This window comes from Oncorhynchus masou, chromosome 13, assembly GCF_036934945.1.
Source record: "Oncorhynchus masou masou isolate Uvic2021 chromosome 13, UVic_Omas_1.1, whole genome shotgun sequence".
Lineage (NCBI taxonomy): Eukaryota > Metazoa > Chordata > Actinopteri > Salmoniformes > Salmonidae > Oncorhynchus > Oncorhynchus masou.
In genome coordinates, this window is record NC_088224.1 from 20,984,204 (window position 1) to 20,998,782 (window position 14,579).

Sequence of the window (14,579 nt, forward strand, 5' to 3'; positions counted from 1 at the left end):
TTTGGTTGGAAAATGGCTGAATGCTTTCTGTGACTAGTTGCTGACCCAACATATGTTCTGCTTTTGCCAAAAAGCCTTTTTGAAATCGGACACAACATATCGTTTCCCAATGAAAACCCACTGAACAGGCAGAGACCACAAACAAAAAATCAGAATGGTTAGTCCTCAGGGTTTTGCCTGCTACATAAGTTCTGTTATACTCACAGACATGATTCAAACAGTTTTAGAAACTTCAGAGTGTTTTCTATCCCAATCTAATAATAATATGCATATCTTATATTCTTGGCATGAGTAGCAGGAAGTTGAAATTGGGCATGCTATTTATCCAAAAGTGAAAATGCTGCCCCCTATACCTTAAGAAGTTAAAGGCAGTCTTCCACTCATCTCCCTCCCCGTTTCTCATCAGATTGTAATCGTATAGTAGGTCCAGTTTAGTGATGAATTGGTTCTTTTGGACCAACTCCAATGCAGAGGATATCAGTGGTAGGGGGTAACGATTCTTGATCGTAATCTGGTTCAGCCTTCTGTAGTCAGAACAGGGACACAGGTCTCCATCCTTACTCACAAAGAAGAAGCTTGCACCAGCAGGAGATGTAGAGGGGCGAATTATTCTTCCTCCTTTGACTCCTGGACGTAATTGTCCATGACTGCTGCTTCAGGGATCGAGAGGGAGAATGGACGACCCCGGAGAGGTGTGGCGCCGGGTAGAAGTTCTATGGAACAGTTGTAAGGACGATGTGTGGGAAGGGTGACTGCCTGCTTCTTACTGAAGGCCTCCCGTAGGTCAAAGTATTCATGGTCTTCCAAGAATGCAGGTCGACACTGCAAGGCTCTTGGTGGGGGTCTTAGACATTTAGTCTGACAGTCCTTACCCCAGTTTAGTAGGTGTCCCATGGACCATTAAACTTGTGGGTTATGTAGCGCTAGCTAGGGGTACACTAGGATAAGGTGGTTCTCAAGGGCAGTGATCAACAGAAAACTGAGAGGTTGGTTCACTCCAACCTGCAGTAGAATGGGCTATGTCTGATATTTGGGCCGTCCATCGAGGGCTGGAATCTGCAGAGGGATGGGACAATTCACTCAAGGGATCTGTAACTCTCTGGCGAAGTCTTGATCAATTAAATTATCCGTGACCCTGGAGTTAACAAAGGCTTGAATTTGGTGCTGAAGGTTGTCCCAGTGGAGGGTTACGGGTAGCAACAGATGGTGACTGAGTAGCCGGGAGATAACTGTCCAGCACGTCAGGGTCTCCCCCTGTTCTGGAGAGCCCTGTTATTTCCCGTCAGCTCTAGGCAGGTAGCATGGAGATGGCCGAGACCTCAGCCGTAGAGGCAGCAGCCTTCGCACGTGCACCTGTCACGGTCCTGTGGGCTCCAACGTGTGCGACCCAGCTGCAGGGAATGGGCTCGGTGGGCTTGGGGTGCACAGGAAACCGGAATGCTGGAGTGGTGTCAAAAGAGACCCAATCATTAAATAATAAGACACAATTGAGTCCAATAAAAGTCTCTAGGGCTGTCTATGCCAACCTATGGTGTCCGGAGGAACCATGACATGAACAAGAAAAAGAACAGCAAATATTACACACAAGTTCAAAGTATATTATGTCTATATACAGTGTTGTAGCGATGTGAAGATAGTTAAAGTACAAAACGGAAACTAAATGAATGTGGGTTGAGATCTTCTGTTGAGTCTGACAATTAATCTTAATGGTTGTACAGTCGTCTCAAATAAAACTGTGAAGGAACTCAGCATTATTCTGAACCCTGATCTCTCTTTTGACGGACATATCAAGACTGTTTCAAGGACAGCTTTTTTCCATCTACGTAACATTGCAAAAATCAGAAACTTTCTGTCCAAAAATGATGCAGAAAAATTAATCCATGCTTTTGTCACTTCTAGGTTAGACTACTGCAATGCTCTACTTTCCGGCTACCCGGATAAATCACTAAATAAACTTCAGTTAGTGCTAAATACAGCTGATAGAATCCTGACAAGAACCAAAACATGTGATCATATTACTCCAGTGCTAGCCTCCCTACACTTGCTTCCTGTCAAGGCAAGGGCTGATTTCAAGGTTTTACTGCTAACCTACAAAGCATTACATGGGATTGCTCCTACCTATCTCTCTGATTTGGTCCTGACATACATACCTACACGTACGCTACGGTCACAAGACGCAGGCCTTCTAATTGTCCCTAGAATTTCTAAGCAAACAAGTGGAGGCGGGGCTTTCTCCTATAGAGCTCCATTTTTATGGAACGGTCTGCCTACCAATGTGAGAGACGCAAACTCGGTCTCAACCTTTAAGTATTTACTGAAGACTCATCTCTTCAGTGGGTCATATGATTGAGTGTAGTCTGGCCCAGGAGTGTGAAGGTGAACGGAAAGGCTCTGGAGCAACGAACCATCCTTGTTGTCTCTGCCTGGCCGGTTCCCCTCTTTCCACTGGGATTCTCTGCCTCTAACCCTATTACAGGGGCTCTGGCCAGTCACTGGCTTACTGGGGCTCTCTCATGACGTCCCTGGAAGGGGTGCGCCACCTGAGTGGGTTGATTCACTGATGTGGTCATCCTGTCTGGGTTGGCGCCCCCCCTTGGGTTGTGCCGTGGCAGAGATCTTTGTGGGCTATACTCAGCCTTGTCTCAGGATGGTAAGTTGGTGGTTGAAGATATCCCTCTAGTGGTGTGGGGGCAGTGCTTTGGCAAAGTGGGTGTGGTTATATCCTTCCTGTTTGGCCCTGTCCGGGGGTGTAGTTTATGCTGCAGTAGTTTATGTGTCGAGGGGCTCGGGTCAGTTGGTTATATCTGGAGTACTTCTCCTGTTCTATTCGGTGTCCTGTGTGAATTTCAGTGTGCTTTCTCTAATTCTCTCTTTCTCTCTTTCTTTCTCTCTCTCGGAGGACCTGAGCCCTAGGACCATGCCCCAGGACTTCTTGACATGATGATTCCTTGCTGTCCCCAGTCCACCTGGCCGTGCTGCTGCTCCAGGTTCAACTGTTCTGCCTTATTATTATTCGACCATGCTGGTCATTTATGAACATTTGAACATCTTGGCCATGTTCTGTTATGATCTCCACCCGGCACAGCCAGAAGAGGACTGGCCACCCCACATAGCTGGTTCCTCTCTAGGTTTCTTCCTAGGTTTTGGCCTTTCTAGGGAGTTTTTCCTAGCCACCGTGCTTCTACACCTGCATTGCTTGCTGTTTGGGGTTTTAGGCTGGGTTTCTGTACAGCACTTTGAGATATCAGCTGATGTACGAAGGGCTATATAAATACATTTGATTTGATTTGTATGCTTTGGGTCATTGTCAATTTGGAAAAACCATTTGGACCAAGCTTTAACTTCCTGACTAATGTCTTGAGATGTTGCTTCAATATACCCACATAATTTTCCGCTCTCATGATGCCATCTATTTTGTGAAGTGCACCAGCCCCTCCTTCAGCAAAGCACCCCCCGTGCTGGGTTCGGATGGCGTTCTTCAGCATGCAAGCCTCCCGCTTTTTCCTCCAAACATAACAATGGTCATTATCGCCAAACAATTATAGTTTTGTTTCGTTAGACCATAGGATATTTCTGAACAAATTCCGATCTTTGTCCCCATGTGCAGATGAAAACCGCAATCTGGCTTTTTTATGGCGTTTTTTGCACAAGGGCTTCTTTCTTGCCGATCAGCATTTCAGGTTATGTCGATATAGGACTCGTTTTTACTGTGGATATAGATACTTTTGAACCTGTTTCCTCCAGAATATTCACAAGGTCCTTTGCTGTTGCTCTGTGATTGATTTGGACTTTTCTCACCACAGTACCTTACTCTCTAGGAGATAGAACACTCCTTCCTGAGAGGTATGACAGCTGCATGGTCCCATGGTGTTTATAAATGCATACTATAGTTTGTACAGATGAACGTGGTACATTCAGGCATTTGGAAATTGCTTCCAAGGAATAACCTGACTTGATTTATTTTGATTTTCCCATGATGTCAAGCAAATAGGAACTGATTTGAAAGGTAGGCCTTGAAATACATCCACAGGTACACCTCTAATTGACTCAAATTATGTAATTTTGCCTATCAGAAGCTTCTAAAGCCATGACGTCATTTTCTGGAATTGTCCAAGCTGTTTATAGGCACAGTCAATTTAGTGTATGTAAGCTTCTGACCCACTAGACTTGTGATACAGTGAAGTATATGTGAAATAATCTGTAAGTAAACAATTGTTGGAAAAATCACGTGTCCTCCAAAAAGTAGATGTCCTAACCAACTTGTCAAAACAATTGTTTGTTAACTTCTTGCGTCGAGCAATCCCGTATCCGGGAGCGTAATCATAGCCTCAAGCTCATTACCATAACGCAACGTTAACTATTCATGAAAATCGCAAATGAAATGAAAGAAATATATTCACTCACAAGCTTAGCCTTTTGTTAACAACACTGTCATCTCAGATTTTCAAAATATGCTTTTCAACCATAGCTACACACGCATTTGTGTAAGAGTATTGATAGCTAGCATAGCGTTAACCTGTTGCGACGAGCAATCCCGTATCCGTGAGCATAATTATAGCCTCAAGCTCATTACCATAACGCAACGTTAACTATTCATGAAAATCGCAAATGAGATTAAATAAATATATTGGCTCACAAGCTTAGCCTTTTGTTAACAACACTGTCACCTCAGATTTTCAAAAAATGCTTTTCAACCATAGCTACACAAGCATTTGTGCAAGAGTATTGATAGCTAGCATAGCATTAAGCCTAGCATTCAGCAGGCAACATTTTCACAAAAACAAGAAAAGCATTCAAATAAAATAATTTACCTTTGAAGACCTTCGGATGTTTTCAATGAGGAGACTCTCAGTTAGATAGCAAATGTTAAGTTATTCCAAAAATATTATTTGTGTAGAAGAAATCGCTCCGTTTTGTTCATGAACGTTTGGCTAAGAAATAAAAAAATAAGAAAAAATCAGTCATTACAACCGCAAACTTTTTTCCAAATTAATTACATAATATCGACAGAAACATGGCAAACGTTGTTTAGAATCAATCCTCAAGGTGTTTTTGACATATCTATTCGATGATAAATCATTCGTGGCAGTTGACTTTCTCCTCTGAAGCAAATGGTAAAATGCACAAAGCTGGAGATTACGCAATAATTTCGACGGAGGACACCAAGCGGGCACCTGGTCAATGTAGTCTCTTATGGTCAATCTTCCAATGATATGCCTACAAATACGTCACAATGCTGCAGACACCTTGGGGAAACGACAGAAAGTGTAGGCTCATTCCTGGCGCATTCACAGCCATATAAGGAGACATTGGAACACAGTGCCCTCAAAATCTGGGCCATTTCCGGTTTGAAATTTCATCTTGGTTTCGCCTGTCGCATCAGTTCTGTGGCACTCACAGATAATCTCTTTGCAGTTTTGGAAACGTCAGAGTGTTTTCTTTCCAAAGCTGACAATTATATGCATAGTCGAGCATCTTTTCGTGACAAAATATCTTGTTTAAAACGGGAACGTTTTTTTATCCAAAAATGAAAAGAGCGCCCCCTATATCCAAGAAGTTAACAAGAAATGTGTGGAGTGGTTGAAAAACAAGCTTTAATGACTCCAACCTATGTGTATGTAAACTTCCGACCTCAAATGTATTTCTCTGACATGGTCATACATTTAGCAGAAGGTTAGGAAGTGCAGCTCAGTTTCTACCTCATTTTGTGGGCAGTGTGCACATAGTCTTCTTTTGAGTGCCAGGTCTGCCTACGGCAACCTTTCTCAATAGCGAAGCTATGCTTACTAAGTCTGTATATAGTCAAACCTTTCGTTTAACCCCCCCCTTGGTCACGAAAATCAGAAAAGCAATCAAATTAATAATTTACATTTGATGAGCTTCGGATGTTTTCACTCACGAGGCTCCCAGTTAGACAGCAAATGTTCCTTTTGTTCCATAAAGATATTTTTTATATCCAAATACCTCCGTTAATTTGATGTGTTATGCCTAGGAATCTACCGGAAATAGCGGTCACGACAACGCAGACAAAAATTCCAAATTATATCCATAATATCGACAGAAACATGGCAAACGTTTTTTATAATCATTCCTCAAGGTGTTTTTCAAATATCCATTCGATAATATATCAACCGGGACAGTTGGCTTTTCACTAGGACCGGGAGCAAAAATGGCTACCTCTCTGTTTAGCGCAAAAATCACACTGAGAGCGAACAACTGACCATTAACGCAATGTGGACGTTTACGCTCATGCTTCAAAATAAAGGCATGAAACTACGTCTAAAGGCTGTAGACACCTTAGGGAAGCCACAGAAAAAGGAATCTGGTTGATATCCCTTTCAATGGGCAATAGGGATGCATAGAAAGACAGGGGTTTCAAAATAAGTGTCACTTCCTGATTGGATTTTTCTCAGGATTTCACCTGCAATATCAGTTGTGTTAAACTCACAGACAATATTTTTACAGTTTTGGAACCTTTAGAGTGTTTTCTATCCTAAGCTGTCAATTATATGCATATTCTAGCATCTGGTCCTTAGAAATAGGCCATTTACTTTGGGAACGTTATTTTTCCAAAAATATAAAAAGTGCCCCCTCGCTTCAAGAGGTTTTAAGTATTCAGCCACGGTTTACTCTATGTTTAGGGCCAATAAGCATTCTAGTTTGCTCTATTTTTTGATCATTCTTTCCAATATGTCAGGTAATTATCTTTTTGTTTTCTCATGATTTGATTGGGTCTAATTATGTTGCATTCCTGGGGTCTCTGTGGTCTGTTTATGTTTGTGAACAGAGCCCCAGCACCAGCTTCCTTTGGGAACTCTTCTCCAGGTTTATCTTTCAGTAGGTGATGGCTTTGTTATGAAAGGTTTGGGAATCGCTTCCTTCTAGGTAGGTATAGAATTTAACATATATTTTCTGGATTTTGATAATTATTGGGAATCGGCCTAATTCTGATCTGCGGGTATTACTTGATGTTTTACATTGTACATGGAGGATATTCTTGCAGAATTCTGCATGCAGAGTCTCAATTTGATTTGTTTTGGATGGTGAGTTGACCCCAGACCTCACAACAATAAAGGGCAATGGGTTCTATAACTGAGTAATTTTTGCCAGATCCTAATTGCTTTGTCAAATTGTATGTTCCTTTTGATAGCATAGCATAGGCCCTTCTTGCTTTGTCTCTCAGTGTCACACCCTGACCATAGAGAGCTTTTATTCTCTATGTTGGTTAGGTCAGGGTGTGATTAAAACATGTTATGTCTGCAATCCCGCTAACGGGATCGATATGACAACTACCAGTGAAAATAGAGGGCGCCAAATTCAAACCACAGAAATCTCATAATTACAATTCCTAAAACATGCATGTGTTTTATATAATTTCAAAGGTAATCTTGTTGTTAATCCCACCAAAGTGTCCGATTTCAAATACGCTTTTCAGCAAAAGTACTACAAACGATTATGTTAGGTCTCCACCAAACCACAATAAGCACAGCCATTTTCCTGCGAAATATAGCATTCACAAAAAGAAGAAAGAGAGATAAAATTAATCACTAACCTTCAATTATCTTCATCAGATGACACTCATAGGACTTCATGTTACACAATACATGCATGTTTATTTGATAAAGTTCACAGTTATATCACAAAACTGAGTTTACATTGGCGTATTAGATTCACTAGTTCCAAAAACATCAAGTGATTTTGCATAGCCACATCGTATCACCTGAAATACTCATCATAAATGTAGATGATAATACAAGCTATACACATGGAATTATAGATATACCTTTCCTTATTGTAACCTCTGTGTCAGATATAAAAAAAAGTTTACGGAAACAGCAACCCATGCAATAATCTGAGACGGAGCTCAGAACAGTAGCCAAATTAGCCTCCATGTTGGAGTCAACAGAAACCAGAAAATACATGATAAATGTTTCCATACCTTTGATGAACAGTCCTACGAATCCCAGGTCAACATTAAATGCTTGATTTGTTCGAAAATGTCCGTTATTTATGTCCAATTAGCTACTTTGGTTAGCGCGTTTGGTAAATAATTCCAAAGTCACAAAGCGCGTCCACTGAAATGTGACGAAATGTCCAAAAGTTCCATAACAGTCAGTAGAAACATGTCAAACGATGTACTGAATAAATCTTTAGAATGTTGTTTACATATATCTTGAATAACATTCCAACCAGAGAATTCGAATGACTTCCGATGACCGGTGGAACGCAGGTCCTTCCCCTGTGAACGCGCATGGTGAAAGCATGGTCAACTCGTGGCAGTGGTGACAATTTCCCGTCTCATTAGAGTCGCATTAGAGTCATCAGACAAAGTTCTATTGACTGTTGACATCTAGTGGAAGGCGTAGGAAGTGAAAACTCATCCATATCTCGCAGCAATTTCGATGAGAGCTTGGTTGAAAATCTGCCACCCCCAGAAAAAATACAAACAGGAAGTGGAATTTTTGCCTGCAATGTGAGTTCTGTTATACTCACATACATAATTCAAACAATTTTAGAAACTTCAGAGTGTTTTCTATCCAATACTAATAATAATATGCATATATTAGCAACTGAGACTGAGGATGGTCGTTTACTGTGGGCACCTTTTCATCCAAGCTACTCAATACTGCCCCTGCAGCCATACAAAGTTAAGGGTGGGTCTTCTAGGTGAATTATATTTCTATGTTGGCCTAGTATGGTTCCCAATCAGAGGCAGCTGTTTATCGTTGTCTCTGATTGGGGACCATATTTTGTGCTTTATGGGATCTTGTCTATATATAGTTGCCAGTGAGCATTATTCTAGCTTCATGTTTTCTTTTGTTAATTTTGTTGTTTTTGATCTTTGATGTTTTCTATTCCAAAATAAAGGATGAAAACATACCACACTATATCTTGGTCTACTCCTTATGATGAACGTGACACTCAGCTCATTCACAGCTTTGTGGAAGTTACCTGTGGTGTTGACGATCTTACTAAGATTTACTGTCAAGGACAGGTTCTAACAGAACATGTGCATAAGTACCAGATCATCAGCAACAGTAGACATTTGACTTCAGATTCTAATAGGGTGAGGCTGGGTGCTCAGGCTGTTCTAGTGCCCTCACCAGTTATTTCACATATATGTTTAACCTCTAGCGTCGAGCAATCCCGTATCCGGGAGCGTAATCATAGCCTCAAGCTCATTACCATAACGCAAATGAAATGAAATAAATATATTGAAACACAAGCTTAGCCTTTTATTAACAACAGTGTCATCTCAGATTTTCAAAATATGCTTTAACCAAAGCTACACAAGCATTTGTGTAAGAGTATTGATAGCTTAGCATAGCATTAAGCCTAGCATTCAGCAGGCAACATTTTCACAAAAACAAGAAAAGCATTCAAATAAAATAATTTACCTTTGAAGAACTTCGGATATTTTCAATGACGAGACTCTCAGTTAGATAGCAAATGTTCATTTTTTTCCAAAAAGATTATTTGTGTAAGAGAAATAGCTCCGTTTTGTTCATCACGTTTGGCTAAGAAAATAAAAACGAAAATGCAGTCAACACAACACAGAACTTTTTTCCAAATTAGCTCCATAATATCGAGAGAAACATGGCAAACGTTGTTTAGAATCAATCCTCAAGGTGTTTTTCACAATTCTATTCGATTAAAAATCATTACTGGCAGTCGGTTTCTCATCCGAGGCAAATGGAAAAATACTGCATCTGGAGATTACACAATAATTGCGACGGAGGACACCAAGCGACCACCTGGTAGATGTAGTGTCTTATGGTCTATCTTCCAATGATATGCCTACAAATACGTCACAATACTGCAGACACCGTGGGGAAAACGTGGAAAAGGTAAGCTGACTCCTAGCTCCTCCACAGCCATATAAGGAGGCGGTTTCAAAAAATGCGGCACTTCCTGATTGTATTTTTATCTGGGTTTTTTCTGTAACATCAGTTCTGTGGCACTCACAGACAATATCTTTGCAGTTTTGGAAGTGTCAGAGTGTTTTCTTTCCAAAGCTGTCAATTATATGCATAGTTGAGAATCTTTTCGTGACAAAATATATTTTTTCGTCCAAAAATTTTAATAGCGCCCCCTATATCCAAGAAGTTAAGAGGGTGGAGCTTAAGCTGCGTCCCTGTTTCACCCCACGGCCATGTGGAAAGAAATATGTGTTTTTTGCCAATTTTAACTGCACACTAGTTGTTTGTGTACATGCATTTTATAATGTTGTATGTTTTTCCCCAAACATAATTTTCCATCAATTTGTATAGCAAACCAAAAAAGCATTTTTGAATTCAACAAAGCATGAGAAGACTTTACCTTTGTTTTAGTTATTTATTTTTTGTCCATTAGGGTGTGCAGGGTGAATACGTGGTCGGTTGTATGGTAATTTGGTAAAAAGCCAATTAGACATTTTCCTTAGGTTGCTGTTGACGTATATCCCACTGAAAACCATACAACATTATAAAACGCTTGTATACAAATAACTAGTGTGCAATTAATGGGGTCAAATTGTATGCCAGAGCTGAGGATGCTGTGTAATAGTCCGGTGGCCATTTGATTAATTGTTCAGCAGTCTTATAGCTTGGTGGTAGAAACTGCTAAGGAGCCTTGAGATCAAAAACTTGGCGCTCCAGTACTTGCTATGCAGTAGCAGAGAAAACAGTCTATGACTTGGGTGACTGGAGTTTCTGACAATTTGTGGGGCTTTCCTCTGACACCGCCTATTATATACAGTTTGTCCTGGATTGCAGGAAGCTTGGCCACAGTGACGTACTGGGCTGTACGCACTACACTCTGTAGCGCCTTATGGTCAGAATGCTGAGCAGTTGCCATACCAGGCGGTGATGCAACCAGTCAGGATGCTCTCGATCGTTCAACTGTAGAACTTTTTGAGGATCTGGGGACCCATATCAAATCTTTTTAGTCTCCTGAGGGAGATGTAGATGTAGCGAAGGTGTATACTCAGGTTTTCTGGGTCTCATGTTTTTGGTTGGATAGGATTCTCATTTTCATTCTTTGGTTTTTGCGTTCTTCATCAAAACATTTTTCATTGTTGTTAATTTTCCTAGGTTGTCAAGGTGAAAGGTCAAATATACGGTTTAGGCTTTCTAATGCCAAGATTACACCTTCACTATTACAATGAAATGTTTCGTCCATGAAGTTGTCTAAAAGGGATTGAATTTGTTGTTGCCTAATTGTTTCTTGATAGTTTTCTACAATACTTTCCTTCCACCTAGAACATTTCTTAATAATATTGTGCAGTTTCTTTGGCTTTGATGCCTCATGATTGAATATTGCTCTTGTCAGGGAGACTATGATTTTGCTGTGATCTGATAGGGGTGTTAAATGGCTGACTGTGAATGCTCTGAGAGACTCTGGGTTGAGGTCAGTGATAGAGCTGTAAGTGTATCTACAATAGGAGTCCCCTTGAAGCCTACCATTGACTATGTACAGACCCAGCGTGCGACAGAGCTGAAGGAGTTGTGACCTCTCTCCCTCTATATTTGTCACTCACTCACTCTCTCCCTCCCATTCTCTCATATTCTCGCAACCCCTCCCTGCCTCCCTCCCTGGTGATTACTGGCTCTGATGTATGCCATTACCCACAGAGGGTTCTGATTAAAGCTGAAAATAGCCCAAGGGCCTCTGACTCACTCCTGTGGATTGGGGGCCTGATTTTAAACAGGCAGACAGGGAGACAGATAGTCCCTTGGAGACAAAAGACAGACAGACAAACATACAGCCTGACAACCAGACAAGACAGACAGAAAATCAGACAGACAGACAGAATTTTGGATGTTTAAAAATAAATACATAATTATTGTCACACACCAAATAGTTCCAGTGAAATCTGTTGTTTTACAGGGTCAGCCATAGTAGTATGGAGCTCCTGGAGGAAATTAGGGTCAAGGGCAAGAGGGCAGATTTTTCACGTTGTTGACTCAGGTATTCGAGCCAGCAACATTTCAATTACTGGCCCAACGCTAGGCTACCTGCTGCCCACACAAGCAAAAATATTTTTTTCTCAGCTGGAGGACAATGCCCCGAGCTTACCCTAGATGTTGCATAACAATTTTTGTCAATAAGTCATTGTTTTAGTCAAAGTATGAATATATTTGGGCTTGAGCAGGGAATTTCGGAGTTAAGCTTCAGATTTTTCCAAGTCTATGCCGTGTGTTTCATTATAAGATGAAGTATATTCATATCTCACTATATGTGTCTTATGAAGGATAGCTTTAGTTCATTTGGAACCACGTACAAAATATTTCTTCAACATCTCAAGACATTAGTCAGGAAGTTGAAGCTTGGTCGCAAATGGTTTTTCCAAATTGACGATGACCCAAAGCATAGAAATCAAATCAAATCAACTGTATTTATATAGCCCTTCTTACATTAGCTGATATCTCAAAGGGCTGTACAGAAGTCCAGCCTAAACCCCAAACAGCAAGCAATGCAGGTGTAGAAGCACGGTGGCTAGGAAAAACTCCCTAGAAATGCCAAAACCTAAGAAGAAACCTAGAGAGGAACCAGGCTATGAGATATGGCCAGTTCTCTTCTGGCTGTGCCGGGTGGAGATTATAACAGAACATGGCCAAGATGTTCAAATGTTCATAAATGACCAGCATGTTCAAATAATAATAATCACAGTAGTTGTCGAGGGTGCAACAAGTCAGCACCTCAGGAGTAAATGTCAGTTGGCTTTTCATAGCTGATCATTGAGAGTATCTCTACCACTCCTGCTGTCTCTAGAGAGTTGAAAACAGCAGGTCTGGGACAGGTAGCACGTCCAGTGAACAGGTCAGGGTTCCATAAACGCAGGCAGAACAGTTGAAACTGGAACAGCACGGCCAGGTAGACTGGGGACTACAAGGGGACAACAGACTGACTGGGGACAACAGACTGACCCTAGCCCCCGACACATAAACTACTGCAGCATAAATACTGGAGACTGAGACAGGAGGGGTCAGGAGACACTGTGGCTCAATCCAATGAAACACCCGGACAGGGCAAAACAGGCAGGATATAACCCCACCCACTTTGCCAAAGCACAGCCCCCACACCACTAGAGGGATATATTCAACCACCAAATTACCATCCTGAGCCAAGGCTGAGTATAGCCCGCAAAGATCCCCGCCACGGCACAACCCAAGGGGGGTGCGCCAACCCAGACAGGAAGATCACGTCAGTGACTCAACCCACTCAAGAGATGCACCCCTCCTAGAGACGGCATGGAAGAGCACCAGTAAGCAAGTGACTCAGCCCCTGTAATAGGGTTAGAGGCAGTGAATCCCAGTGGAGAGAGGGGAACCGGCCAGGCAGAGACAGCAAGGGTGGTTCGTTGCTCCAGAGCCTTTCCGTTCACCTTCACACTCCTGGGCCAGACTACACTCAATCATATGACCCACTGAAGAGATGAGTCTTCAGTAAAGACTTAAAGGTTGAGACCGAGTTTGCGTCTCTCACATGGGTAGGCAGACCATTCCATAAAAATGGAGTTCTATAGGAGAAAGCCCTGCCTCCAGCTGTTTGCTGAGAAATTCTAGGGACAATTAGGAGGCCTGCGTCTTGTGACCATAGCGTACGTGTAGGTATGTATGGCAGGACCAAATCAGAGAGATAGGTAGGAGCAAGCCCATGTAATGCTTTGTAGGTTAGCAGTAAAACCTTGAAATCAGCCCTTGCCTTGACAGGAAGCAATTGTAGGGAGGCACTGGAGTAATATGATCAAACTTTGGGGTTCTAGTCAGGATTCTATCAGCCGTATTTAGCACTAACTGAAGTTTATTTAGTGCTTTATCCAGGTAGCCGGAAAGTAGAGCATTGCAGTAGTCTAACCTAGAAGTGACAAAAGCATGGATTCATTTTTCTGCATCATTTTTGGACAGAAAGTTTCTGATATTTGCAATGTTACGTAGATGGAAAAAAAGCTGTCCTTGAAACAGTCTTGAAATGTTCGTCAAAAGAGAGATCAGGGTCCAGAGTAACGCCGAGGTCCTTCATAGTTTTCTTTGCAACGACTGTACAACCATCAACAGAATATCTCTTTGTTTCTTGGGACCTAGAACAAGCATCTCTGTTTTGTCCGAGTTTAAAAGTAGAAGTTTGCAGCCATCCACTTCCTTATGTCTGAAACACAGGCTTCTAGCGAGGGCAATTTTGGGGCTTCGCCATGTTTCATTGAAATGTACAGCTGTGTGTCATCCCCATAGCAGTGAAAGTTAACATTATGTTTTCGAATGACATCCCAAGAGGTAAAATATATAGTGAAAACAATACTGGTCCTAAAACGGAACCTTGAGGAACACCGAAATGTACAGTTGATTTGTCAGAAGACAAGCCATTCACAGAGACAAACTGATATCTTTCCGACAGGTAAGATCTAAACCAGGCCAGTAACCAACAAGCTGAGCAAACAATGGAATGGAAAATAAATGAGTTCTGTACAATGTACAGAAAGCCCACGTTCATTATAGTCTACTCCTGCAATCAGGTCCTATCACATGTTGACTTCTGAGGGTTACCAATGTTACAATACATTTGAAGGGGCTGCATTGACATTTCAATTGTTATGGGTG